General features: G+C 42.4%; 1 protein-coding gene and 1 long non-coding RNA gene across 2 annotated transcripts in view; one reads left to right on the forward strand and one right to left on the reverse strand.

Annotated features, from left to right (window-relative positions):
* The window catches only part of RPL24 (ribosomal protein L24), a 77100-nt gene that overhangs the window by 25847 nt on the left and 38295 nt on the right, over positions 1-12958 (forward strand). The gene's annotated exons all lie outside the window — the stretch shown is intronic.
* On the reverse strand, positions 8036-10398 carry LOC308589735. Its single transcript, XR_014009462.1, has 2 exons — positions 9211-10398; positions 8036-8964 (listed from the first exon to the last, which is right to left on the reverse strand). It is a non-coding gene; the product is annotated as an uncharacterized lncRNA (long non-coding RNA).

Here is a 12958-nt window from a genome sequence, read left to right on the forward strand (position 1 = left end):
AGATTATGGGGGGAGGGAGGGCACCAGAAACGTGGAAAGAAGCATTCATCACATTGATACCCAAAGTGGAAACTGAAAAGACTCAACTTAAGAACTACCGTCCCATCTCACTCCTAAACGTGGATTACAAAATATTTGCAGACATTTTGGCAAACAGATTTAAAAAAGTACTTAATGAAGTAATTCATAAGGACCAAGCAGGCTTCCTTCCAGGCAGGCATTTGTTTGATAATACCAGGAATATTATTGATATCTTGGAACTGTTGCAAACAAATATCAACACCAAAGCAGTGCTAATATTTATTGATGCAGAGAAGGCCTTTGACAATATTTCTTGGAAGTTTATGAAGAAAAACTTGGAAGGGATGGGAGTGGGACGGGGGTTTGAGAATGGAATAGAAGCAATCTATTCAGAACAAAAGGCTAAGTTGATAGTGAACAATGTGGTGACAGAAGAGTTTTATATTGAAAAAGGAACACGACAGGGGTGCCCCCTATCCCCTCTATTATTTATCTCGGTCCTGGAGGTGTTGCTGAATATGATTAGGAAGGACCGGCAGGTACAAGGAATACGGGTCGGAGCGAAACAATATAAACTGAAAGCATTTGCAGATGACTTGGTTTTAACATTACAGGAGCCAGAATCTAGTACAAAAAGAGTTTTAGAATTGATCCAGAAATTTGGTCGGGTGGCGGGTTTTAAGCTGAATAAACAAAAAACTAAGGTATTAGGGAAAAACTTGACAGCTACTGAAACAGAGGGGTTTCAGAAGGAAACAGAACTAAACATTGTTAAAAAAGTGAAATACCTGGGGGTTAATCTGTCCTCTAAGAACTTGAACCTATTTAAAGATAACTATGAGAAATGTTGGTCAGAAGTTAAAAAAGATCTAGAAATCTGGTCAAGACTGAAATTATCCTTGTTAGGCCGAATTGCAGCTATAAAAATGAACGTTTTGCCAAAAATGTTGTTTTTGTTCCAGGCCTTGCAGATTGTGGACAGAGTGGAATGTTTTGGAAAGTGGCAGAAGGATATATCGAAATTTGTTTGGCAGGGCAAAAAGCCCCGAATAAAGTTTAAAATATTAACTGATGCAAAGGAGAGAGGGGGGTTTGCCCTGCCAGACTTAAGGTTATACTATGAAGCTGCTGCCTTCTGCTGGATGAAAGATTGGATTCTGTTAGAAAACACTGATGTCCTAGATCTGGAAGGCTTTAATAATTCGTTAGGTTGGCATGCGTATTTGTGGTATGACAAGGCAAAAACATATGGAATGTTTAAAAACCATATTGTCAGAAAAGCAATATTTATGGTCTGGAAAAAATACAAAGACTTATTGGAAAGTAAAACTCCGAGGTGGGTGTCACCAATAGAGGCCAAGGCTCGGAAAAAACCTAATATGGAGGCCGGCTGGCCGAAATATTGGGAAATAATAGAAAACATTGGAGATAATTGGAGGTTGCAGAGCTTTGAAAAATTAAAGGGTAAGGTGCAAGATTGGTTTCACTATGCCCAAATTAACGAGGTTTTTAAGTTAGACAAAAAAACAGGATTCCAGGTGGAAAAATCGAAACTTGAGACAGAGTTGTTAGAACCAAAGACCAAGTTATTGTCGAGAATGTATAACTTGCTGCTTAAATGGAATACTCAGGATGAGACAGTCAAATCAGCCATGATAAAATGGGCTCAGGACATTGGTCATAATATCATGTCTGAGGACTGGGAAAGGTTATGGACCACCGGTATGAAGTTTACTGCATGTAATGCTTTGAAAGAAAACATTATGAAAATGGTATACAGGTGGTACATGACCCCAGTCAAGCTTGCTAAGATATATCATTTGTCTGATAATAAATGTTGGAAATGCAAGGAGGCTGAGGGGACATTCTTTCACCTTTGGTGGACCTGTCCAAGAGTGAAGGCCTTCTGGGAAATGATCTATAACGAGTTAAAAAAGGTGTTTAAGTACACCTTCCCTAAGAAACCGGAGGCCTTCCTTCTGGGCATTGTCGGCCAGAAGGTGTTAAAGAAGGATAGAACCTTTTTCATGTATGCTACCACAGCAGCAAGAATTCTTATTGCTAAGCATTGGAAGACTCAAGATTTGCCCACACTGGAAGATTGGCAGACGCAACTGATGAACTACATGGAACTAGCTGAGATGACTGCCAGGATCCGAGATATGGGAGAAGAAGCAATGGAGGAGGACTGGAAAAAATTTAAAGATTATTTACAAAAGTATTACAAGTTATATGAACTATAAGATGCCGCATGATTTGGAAGGTTAGCCCCAGCAATGAGAGTGGATTATATATGAAATTGGATAATATTTTTGAAAGAATCAAAGTTTAAATGGTCAAAATGACAATATGCTATGTTTTTAGAGTAATTGGAAAATAAGGGATTTAAACTTAAACTGTAATCAAAAGTACAAAGAAACACACGAAACAAGGTTACAACTTGCTGACAAATTTATTGTTAAGAATGCACTGTGCGGGAGATGTGGGGAAGTTCGATAGAAACCAAGGAGAATGGAGAGGAGAGGAGACTGAGGGAACACTCCCCAAGGGAGGGTGTTTGAAAAAGCGTGAGGCTGCCAGCTCTGCAGGCAAGGGGTGACATAATTGGGCTCCTGAGTCCCACAAGGGAGCTGCAGAAAGAATGTAGTTGGTCAAGGGAGCCGTGGACCCAAAAAGGTTGATAACCTCTGGTTTAAGTGATTGTAATAATATAATAATTTGTTATTTATACCCCGCCCATCTGGCTGGGCTTCCCCAGCCACTCTGGATGGCTTCCAACAAAATATTAAAATACCGTAATACATCAAACATTAAAAGCTTCCCTAAATAGGGCTGCCTTCGGTTGTCTTCTAAAAGTCTGGTAGTTCTCCTTGACATCTGATGTCCACAGGGCGGGTGCCACTCCGAGAAGGCCATCTGTCTGGTTCCCTGTAACTTGGTTTCTTGCAGTGAGGGAACCAACAGAAGGCCCTCGGCGCTGGACCTCAGTGTCTGGGTAGAACGATGGTGTGGAGACGCTCCTTCAGATATACCGTATTACACGGTATCAGATTAAAACGTCCAAGAGTATTCAGGGCCAAACCCTTGGTTACAAAATTGGAAGGCAATGATTTGATCGCTCTGCCGCTTTTGAAATTTGCATCACTCACCTTTCTGGTTACGGGAATCACTTTCAGCAAATGATCCAACTCTCAAAACAAGTTAATTGCTAGGGACTGTGGTGTTCTGCATCATGGTAATCAATGGAGAGGAGAACAAGGTGTGTCTCTTGCAATATTAAGCATTGTAAAATTATGGTATGGTAAATCTGGAGGGGTAGTAAAGATTGCAGGTAATTGCTTGATATCCACATTGCAGCTGGATCTTAAACTATGCCCAAAGCAATACTGACAGTTTTCTTTCAAAAAAAGGGGTTCCATTTTTACAGCAAACCTTGTAAAGTAAATCTACATGTTAAGAGAGAAAAATAATAGCCTTCTGATTTCAACCTTTTAATTCTTTGCCTGCATAACTTATGTTCATTTGTGTACATTTTTTTAACTGCTAGATTGTTCTTATATCTCATTTCAAAAGAATATTCAGACTGCTAACATTGACCCCAGTTCAAGATATTGTCATGCCTTTGGACATCTTGATTTCTGTGTCTAGGCCTTTGGCTGGAGAACTAATGAATAGGCAAAAAATCTAGTTGTTTTCTCCTTAAGAGCCTAGAATCTCTACTCAGACTTCTGAAGTGGGGTGGCCACATCAAAACTGCATAGGACTCCTACAAAGTTTGTTTTTTAATATCTTTAAAGTATTTATAATCTGCTTTTGTAGATTGAGGTGGCCAACAGAAATATAGCAATAAAATTCATATAAGGGATATAAGGCAGTGGTTCTCAGTTGTTTAAGTACTGCAGACTTATTTCTGGGTCACTATTTGGTTATTACAGTATTTTACAAAAAGGGAAGCTCTACCTCCAGATTTTACAGTATCATGCTATGGCGTCTTCTAGTAAATTTTTCATGGATGATGTCCAGATTACTGTTTACAGACTATTTGGAGAAGTGGGATCAACTGTGTGCATGTTTGATACTTTCCCATTTGGGCTGTTTCAATGACTCATGCTAGATATTTAATTTTTCCTTTATCACCTTGTGAGACTCAGACTCTCCCATTTTAGATATGTCCTCTCTATTACTACCTGAACTAATTTTCCATTTGGCTCCTCCTGGATTCATCTCTCTTGCTTTCCACCCTAAATCCACAGAAACCTATTCCTCGGATCCCAGCTTTCGATTGATAGCTATAATTCTTTCCCTCACCTGTTTAATCATTAAATTAAATTGCTGAATAGGTAGGAAACTCCCATGATTTTTTTTAAAAAAAACAGTTTAGACTAGTGAGAATTTTAGAGAAATGATGCAATTTAGGGATCAGAAATAAATGTGCTCTATTGGAAGTTATCAGACTGGTTCTGTTAGCTAATTGTTCTTGTGTGAATTTCTGCTGTCTTGTATCTCCTTTGTATTATGTTGTTTCTTTATTTACAGGATTTTTTCCACATATCCATAGCTACCCATATGTTGTCTCAAATTCTTTTTTACAATTTATTTTTATGCTGCCATTTTATATTTCATTTATACATTCCTTTCATTCTTACTAGTTCAGTTATTACTGAGTATATATGTTTTCATTGGATCCTTGCTGTGATTTAAAATTTTCAAATTTATATTTCCTTTGAGCCAACTCTGGTTTTTTCTAGTTTCTACTTAGAAATGGAATTTTCTGAAAATCTTGATCTTGACAAAATGCAGATACTTTTTACTGGTTCTGCTAAAAGTAAAAATCATTACTGCATCTTATACATTTAATATACACATATTATATGTATATACTGTACACTCCAAGTTTCCTAAAGTGACCAGCAGATAAACAGATACATACATCAATGCATAAAGTTGTATAAAAATACAGTATACTTGTATATTAATTTATAAAATTATGCTACGGAAATAGAGCAACTAATGGGACTTGACTCTTTTATAAGTACATTGTACATAGTTTTTGCATATAATAAATCAGGCTTCCTTTTTTAAAATAAAAAAGGTTGCCAATGCACCTGTGTGCTCAATGCAAGTGTCTGGCTGATGCGAGGAAAGCATGATTTGGTTGGAATTGCCAAATTTTATGTATAAATGTGTTCCAAGTTATTACCACTAGCTGTCCTGACTAAGCTCAATAAATCTACATTTAAGAACCTATTTTTAGCATGGAATTCCTTACTGTTGTCAGTTGTGTTATGTACTGAGTTGAATAGGATCCAAACTGAAGCAGTCTGATTGGTCCTAGAACAATAGGATCCAAATTGCAGCAGTCTGATTAGTCCTAGAACAATAGGATTCAGAATGCAGCAGTCTGATTGGTCCTAGAACAATGCAGCAGTATGATTGGTTGGCAGGAACCACCCAATCCTGCTCCAGATAGAAGTGAATCCACAACCTGATTGGCTTACAGTAGAATTCCGGAATTAGCCAATCATGTGCAGCCCATTGTGTAAATAATGTATATAAAGCAGATACTGTGAGGGGACTTTCATTCATTCCTCCTCACCACTATGAGCTGAATAAAGAGCATGAAATCACCTTGCGACTCTGAGTATATTTCAGTCGACAACAACCAAAATTGGCATTTCGGTTCTGAATACATTTGCCAGCACCCAGCCAGACACCTTGTAAGCCATGTCCACAGTCCGGCCCGCAGCCTGGTTTAAAACGGCCCCACAGGCAATTTGTAGAAATCAATCTGTTGCGGCCCCTGAGCGCCTGCTGCTCTGCTTGCTCTCCCCTGGAGCCAACGCTCCACCAAGGAAGGTTAGAGGCGGGCAAGGCAGGCTGCGATTGGTGCATCTTCGGCAGTGGCGCTGCATGATTGGTCGCTTGGCTGATGCTGCTCTTGCAGTGGGTGCTTTTAAAATGTGTGGTGGAATGATTGGGTTGCTCTTGTTTTTATTTCTATTTTCATTATGCGTTGTGTTTTTATATTGTGTTTTTATGCTGCGAAACACCCAATTGTGTGCATATTTATAGTATTCAAATGTTCTTTCCCACCGCATGTGTTTGTGTGTGTACACACACACACATTCCCTACTCATATCTTCCTTCCTTTCAGAAGTTTGAAAGCCATTGTGATGTAGTGGTTAGAGGCCTGGGGGGAGAACCAGCTTCAAATTGCCACTCTTACTTAAAACTCACTGCTGTGGTTTAGAGGGAAGTCACTTTTTCCCAGCCTAACCCACCTCACAGGGCTGCTGTGAGAGTTAAAGTGAGGGCAGGGGAGAACGACCACATAGACTGCCTTGAACTCCTTGGAGACAGGTGGGACAAAAATGGAAAGATGGGTGGATAGATAACGCTGGGATAGCAGTCTTTGTTTCATAACCCCATCTTCCTGAACATGAAGTCCCATAGATTTCTGAAAGCCTACATTTGCATTTCTTGCAAACTTGTGGGTTCAATAGCCATTTCCTCATATGTATTTTGGGAGCTGTAGCTGTTTGGTGCAATAGGTGCCAGCACATGGTACCTTTGGTTGTTCTAACACAGATAACATCTGGTTTCGTTGTGCCATCAGGGAAAATAGCAGTCCTATCCATGCAGCCTCCTCAAACTGTCGACTGTGGAAAAGATCTATGCTCTGACAAATCAACTCCTGAGACCTTCTTCTTTCATTTGCAGGGCAAATATTTTCTACCTGGTGGGAATGAGCTGGCCAAATCTGTTGGCAAATGTTTTATTGAGGATTCATTTGAGCTTGGGCAAACACACTTGGACCAAAACCTCTGGCACTGCGCTCACATGATCTCTTCCCTTCTGGCCAATTTTTAAAATGGCGACTGTAAATAAGAGAAGGAAAGTTGTCAGTGAGGGCTGCTGCTTCCAGGACAGGTGGAGTGGAATATTTCTTCACTGAAATATGGAATCACTGTTGTCTGATATGCCAAGAGACTGTGGCTGTTTATAAAGAATTTAACAAGAACTGTGTGAGGACAAGACTAAGTGGCTCTCACCTGCGTGACATTTTGCGAATCAAAACTACTACCTTTGAACCAGACCTAGCCTATGTGCTGCAGTCCAAATCTCTGTTTCACCCTTCACACTAGTGCAGGCAAGTTTTGTTTTGTTTTGAATTGAGAGGAATACATTGTCAAATCTCAGTTAATGTCAGTTGGTCTAAATCAGGTATAAATATATTTGGACACAATATGTGTACCTGGTGTTATGTTGCTGTTCATATTTTTTGAACTTAAAAGTTGACAACCTTTATTACCAATAATATGTATTCCACTTTACAATCTTCCTGACATATATTTCAGCTTCCTGGTTTTGTTTTGTTTTATCTGGCCTTCAGATATGAAAGGCAGAGTGATTTAACACCTGTTTAGATTTTTCATCCATGTGACGAAAAGTATGTCGTGTGCAATGAACTTTGCATAAAATATTTAATTTGTATTTGATTTACTTTGCATATAATTTGCATTTAATTTTAATGGTTCAAAAAACGTCAAGCAAAATGGTTGGCCCTCACACATGTTCACTTCATCAAATCTGGCCCTCTTTGAAAAAAGTTTGGGCACCGCTGATTGGAAGGTGTCATAGTAAACAGCTAATCATGTCCCAAGTTTCCTAGATGCCTGACCATGCTGTTGCATTTTACTTGTACTGTAGTAGTATAGTCTTGGTCCAAACACCAGCCTATGTGGATGCTTGAAACTGTTAGTCAGAGTGTGAGATGAAATGTTGGGAAATTGTAAATAGATGCCACTTGTCAGTATCAGAAGTAGGATGAACAAACAACAGAAACATCAAAGGTGACAAATCCAACAGTCAAGTCCTTCCCTTCTTTATAGTCTGCCATCCTTTATATACTGTCATCCTTTCAGCTGGCCATGAAAAGAAAGAGGTGGTGATAGATCTGGTAATTTTAAAAAGCTGTCACAATAACAGCACCAAACATACACACAAGAAGGGATTGTGGATAGAGAAATAGTTTAATCGCAGGTATTGGTGTAGACTTATTTAATATCAACAGAAACAGGTTCAGAGTAAACGAAATTCAGTTTCTTTATGGTTCAACGGGTAAGATGTTCTGGGCCTGCTTTACACGCAACAGTTTTTAAAGGACTGGATAATTTCTGTACATTCTTTGTGGGCTTGCAGGAGCTTAGACAACGGGTAGACATGCTTGTTTCCCAAATGTCTTTTAGCCTCCTTCCCATCTCTTATGCCTGATGCCATGCCTTCTTCTGATCAAACCTCTATCTCCTGCAAGACAGGTTCCCTTGAACCATCCCACCCCTTACTCAAACCAACTTTACTTTCCTGCCCCTCCATCTCTCCCCTGGCCTACTGCCAATACGTCTTTGGCTTCATCCAAATCCATGTCTTGTTCCATCTATTGTAATCTACAAGTCCCCTCTAGGTGACGACCATGTCAAGTCTGCCTTCTGTACCCAGGAACATCACTGAAGTGAACCAAAATGTTAAATAGCAACAGTTTGTCTTCAAAACAGCTCTTACAGACTTTTATTTAAAAAGGAAAAAAATCAGGAATCAATGACATTTCAGACTTGTTTGTTGCGATCTCAAGCATCATTTTTTGCTACCTGCAGTTCAGATGTCAGCTACCGAAAAGCCCCTTGAAAACATGCAGTTCACAGAGAAAGCTAATCAGTCTTAAGATCTTAAAACTTATACCAGTGTAGGTGACATTTAAATTTTTCCCTTGGAAAGTATCAAGTAACTCAGGAGGTAGCCACCGAGCCATACAAAATGTTTAATTTATTAAAACACTCCAACTATTAGTAAAGTGGGTGTCCTGCATGCAGATGTCTTGGGCACCAAAACAGGGGGAGATAAAGAGATGGGGTGGTAGGGGTGTGCACCAGGAAAATGGTTATACTTTTCTTCTTTTAGATTTACAAATATTTTGGTAAAAATAAAAAAAATTCCTTCCAGTAGCACCTTAAAGACCAACTAAGTTAGTTCTTGGTATGAGCTTTCGTGTGCATGCACACTTCTTCAGATACACAGAAGTATCTGAAGAAGTGTGCATGCACACGAAAGCTCATACCAAGAACTAACTTAGTTGGTCTTTAAGGTGCTACTGGAAGGATTTTTTTTATTTTGACTATGGCAGACCAACACGGCTACCTATCTGTAAATGAAATATTTTGGTAGTTCCTTTCTTTTGTAAAACTTTCATTAGTATTCAGTTAATTTGGATTTAGTTCCTCCCTTTTTTCATATTTCAATTATGATTATTTTTTGGAAATAATTGTCTTCAGGTTCAATCCCCAGCATCTCCAGTTAAAAGAATTTCAAGCAGCAGAGCTAGCAAATATGGATGTAAATGTGTGTTAAGGGCATGCACACACTTCTTCATGCCACGCAGTGTTAAACTATGGAACTCAATCTTGCAGGGGGCAGTGGCGGCCCCCAACTTAGATGGATTATACAAATTCATGAGGGTAAGGCTATCAATGTCTACTAGTCGCAATTGCTATGCTCTGCCTTCGCAGTTGGAGGAAAGTACCGCTTCTGAATGTCAGTTGCTGGAACCCACTGGAGGAGAGAATGCTCTTGTACTCATATCCTGCTTGCTAGTTTCCCACAAGCAACTGTTCACCCTCTGAGAGAACAGGATGCTGGACTAGATGGGCCATTGGCCTTGCCCAGAAGGCTCTTCTTATGTATGTTGTGCATTCAGTGCAGGATGTAAGCACCTTTGGGGAGTGCTGGACAAATGACATCACCCCACGTTGTCCCTGCTCCACACTATTTGTCCAATTAAAGCCCATTCTGCTGGGGTCTCTCTTTGGAAAGAGACCCTCTCTTTGGAAAGATTGCAGTATATATTGTTTTGCAAAATCTCAGCGGAACCACCAACTGAATGGAAGGCAATGGAGAACACGATTGTGTACTAGTTTGAAAATAAGCCCACCTGTGTGTACAGACATCCCTCGTAGTAGCTGCTGGTTTAGATGCTGTTATTGTGCGTAGGTGTGTGTACACTGTAAAAACAACTCCTGCACATTTCAGAGGCTGCCTGTGTACATAGCCTAAATCAAACAATCTATCTAGGGCAGTATTTTGTGACTTGAAGCAGTTCTCTCTTAAGGTCTCAGGAAAGGTTTTCTTCCAGCTCTGCTACGTGAGAAAAACTCTGCTGGAGCTAGCCAAATGGCCATTTAGTCCATCACCCTGTTCTCACAGTGGCCAACCAGTTTGTTGTTTTCCTGCTTTTGGCAGGTTCATATCTATATATACCTGTAAGTTGCCTTGAGTCCCATCAGGGGTATGAATAAATTTATAACAATAGTAATACAGGGGGACCCACAATAATAATAATAATAATAATAATTCATTATTTGTACCCCGCCCATCTGGCTGGGTTTCCCCAGCCACTCTGGGCGGCTTCCACAGAAACCAAAAAACACTAAAATATCATACATTAAAAGCTTCCCTGAATAGGGCCGCCTTAAGATGTCTTCTGAATGTCAGGTAGTTGTCCATCACCTTGACATCCGATGGGAGGGCATTCCACAGGGCGGGCGCCACCACCGAAAAGGCCCTCTGCCTGGTTCCCTGTAGCTTCACTTCTCGCAATGAGGGAACCGCCAGAAGGCCCTCGGCGCTGGACCTCAGTGTCCGGGCAGAACGATGGGGGTGGAGACGCTCCTTCAGGTATACTGGGCCGAAGCCGTTTAGGGCTTTAAAGGTCAACACCAGCACTTTGAATTGTGCTCGGAAACGTACTGGGAGCCAATGTAGGTCTTTCAAGACCGGTGTTATGTGGTCTCGGCGGCCGCCCCCAGTCACCAGTCTAGCTGCCGCATTCTGGATTAGCTGTAGTTTCCGAGTCACCTTCAAAGGTAGCCCCACGTAGAGCGCATTGCAGTAGTCCAAGCGGGAGATAACTAGAGCATGCACCACTCTGGCCAGACAGTCTGCGGGCAGGTAGGGTCTCAGCCTGCGTACCAGGTGGAGTTGGTAGACAACTGCCCTGGATACAGAATTGACCTGCGCCTCCATGGACAGCTGTGAGTCCAAAATGACTCCCAGGCTACGCACCTGGTCCTTCAGGGGCACAGTTACCCTATTCAGGACCAGGGAGTCCTCCACACCAGCCCGCCCCCTGTCCCCCAAAAACAGTACTTCTGTCTTGTCAGGATTCAACTTCAATCCATTAGCCGCCATCCATCCTCCAACCGCCTCCAGGCACTCACACAGGACCTTCACCGCCTTCACTGGTTCTGATTTGAAAGAAAGGTAGAGCTGGGTATCATCTGCATATTGATGGACACCCAGTCCAAACCCCCTGATGATCTCTCCCAGCGGCTTCATATAGATGTTAAAAAGCATGGGGGAGAGGACGGAACCCTGAGGCACCCCACAAGTGAGGGCCCAAGGGTCTGAACACTCATCCCCCCCCACCACTTTCTGAACACGGCCCAGGAGGAAGGAGCGAAACCACTGTATAACAGTGCCCCCAGCTCCCAACCCCTCTAGACGGTCCAGAAGGATGTTATGGTCAATTGTATCAAAGGCCGCTGAGAGATCCAGCAGAACTAGGAAACAACTCTCACCTTTGTCCCTAGCTCGCCGGAGATCATCAACCAGTGCGACCAAGGCAGTTTCAGTCCCATGATGAGGCCTGAACCCTGATTGGAAGGGATCCAAATGGTCCGCATCCTCCAGGCGTGCCTGGAGTTGTTCAGCAACCACTCGCTCAATCACCTTGCCCAAGAATGGAAGATTTGAGACTGGGCGATAGTTGGCCATACTGGCCGGGTCTAAAGATGGTTTTTTAAGAAGCGGTTTAATGACCGCCTCTTTCAGCGGATCTGGGAATGTTCCCTCACAGAGGGAAGCATTCACCACCCCGCAGAGCCCATCGCCCAGCCCTTCCCGGCTAGCTTTTATAAGCCAGGATGGGCAAGGATCAAGGAGACAGGTGGTTGGTTTCACTCGTCCAAGCAGCCTGTCCACATCCTCGGGGGTAACGGATTGAAATTGATTCCATGCAACTTGACCAGACAGGGCTCTAGCACTCTCCCGCCCCAGCCCTGCTCCCACGGTGGTGTCTAGCTCCTTCCGAATATGAGTGATTTTATCTGCAAAAAACTTTGCAAAATCGTTGCAGGAGATCTTGGGGTCTTTACAAGGCCCCGGTGGTAAAGGTGGTTCCGTTAAATTGCGGACCACCTGAAAGAGTCTCCTGCTACTATTTTCTGCAGATGCAATAGAGGCGGTGAAGAAAGTCTTCTTCGCCGTCGCTATCGCCACTTGGTAGGCTCGACGTTGAGCTCTAACCTGTGTCCGGTCAGATTCGGAGTGAGTTTTCTGCCACCGACGCTCTAGCCGTCTCAGCGATTGTTTCATCGCCCTCAGCTCCGAAGAAAACCACGGGGCTGTCCGGGCTCCATGCAATCGGAGAGGGCGCTTCGGAGCCAGACAGTCGATAGCCCTGGTTAACTCCGCATTCCAGCGGGCCACCAGGGAATCAGCTGAAAGGCCATCAACATGGGATAAAGCATCCCCTACCACTCTCTGGAAACCATTTGGATCCATTAAGTGGCGGGGGCGGACCATCCGAATTGGTCCCAAGCTAGACATTCACGGCATTCTTTTAACCAGTATATCTGAAGGAGCATCTCCACTCCCATCGTTCAACCTGGACACTGAGGTCCAGCTCCGAGGGCCTTCTGGCAGTTCCCTCACTGAGAGAAGCGAAGTTACAGGGGACCAGGCAGAGGGCCTTCTCGGTAGTGGCGCCCTCCCTGTGGAATGCCCTCCCACCAGATGTCAAAGAGAACAACAACTACCAGACTTTTAGAAGACATCTGAAGGCAGTTCTGTTTAGGGAAGCTTTTAATGTTTGATGTATTGCAGT

This window comes from Podarcis bocagei, assembly GCF_964188305.1.
Source record: "Podarcis bocagei genome assembly, chromosome: 6".
Lineage (NCBI taxonomy): Eukaryota > Metazoa > Chordata > Lepidosauria > Squamata > Lacertidae > Podarcis > Podarcis bocagei.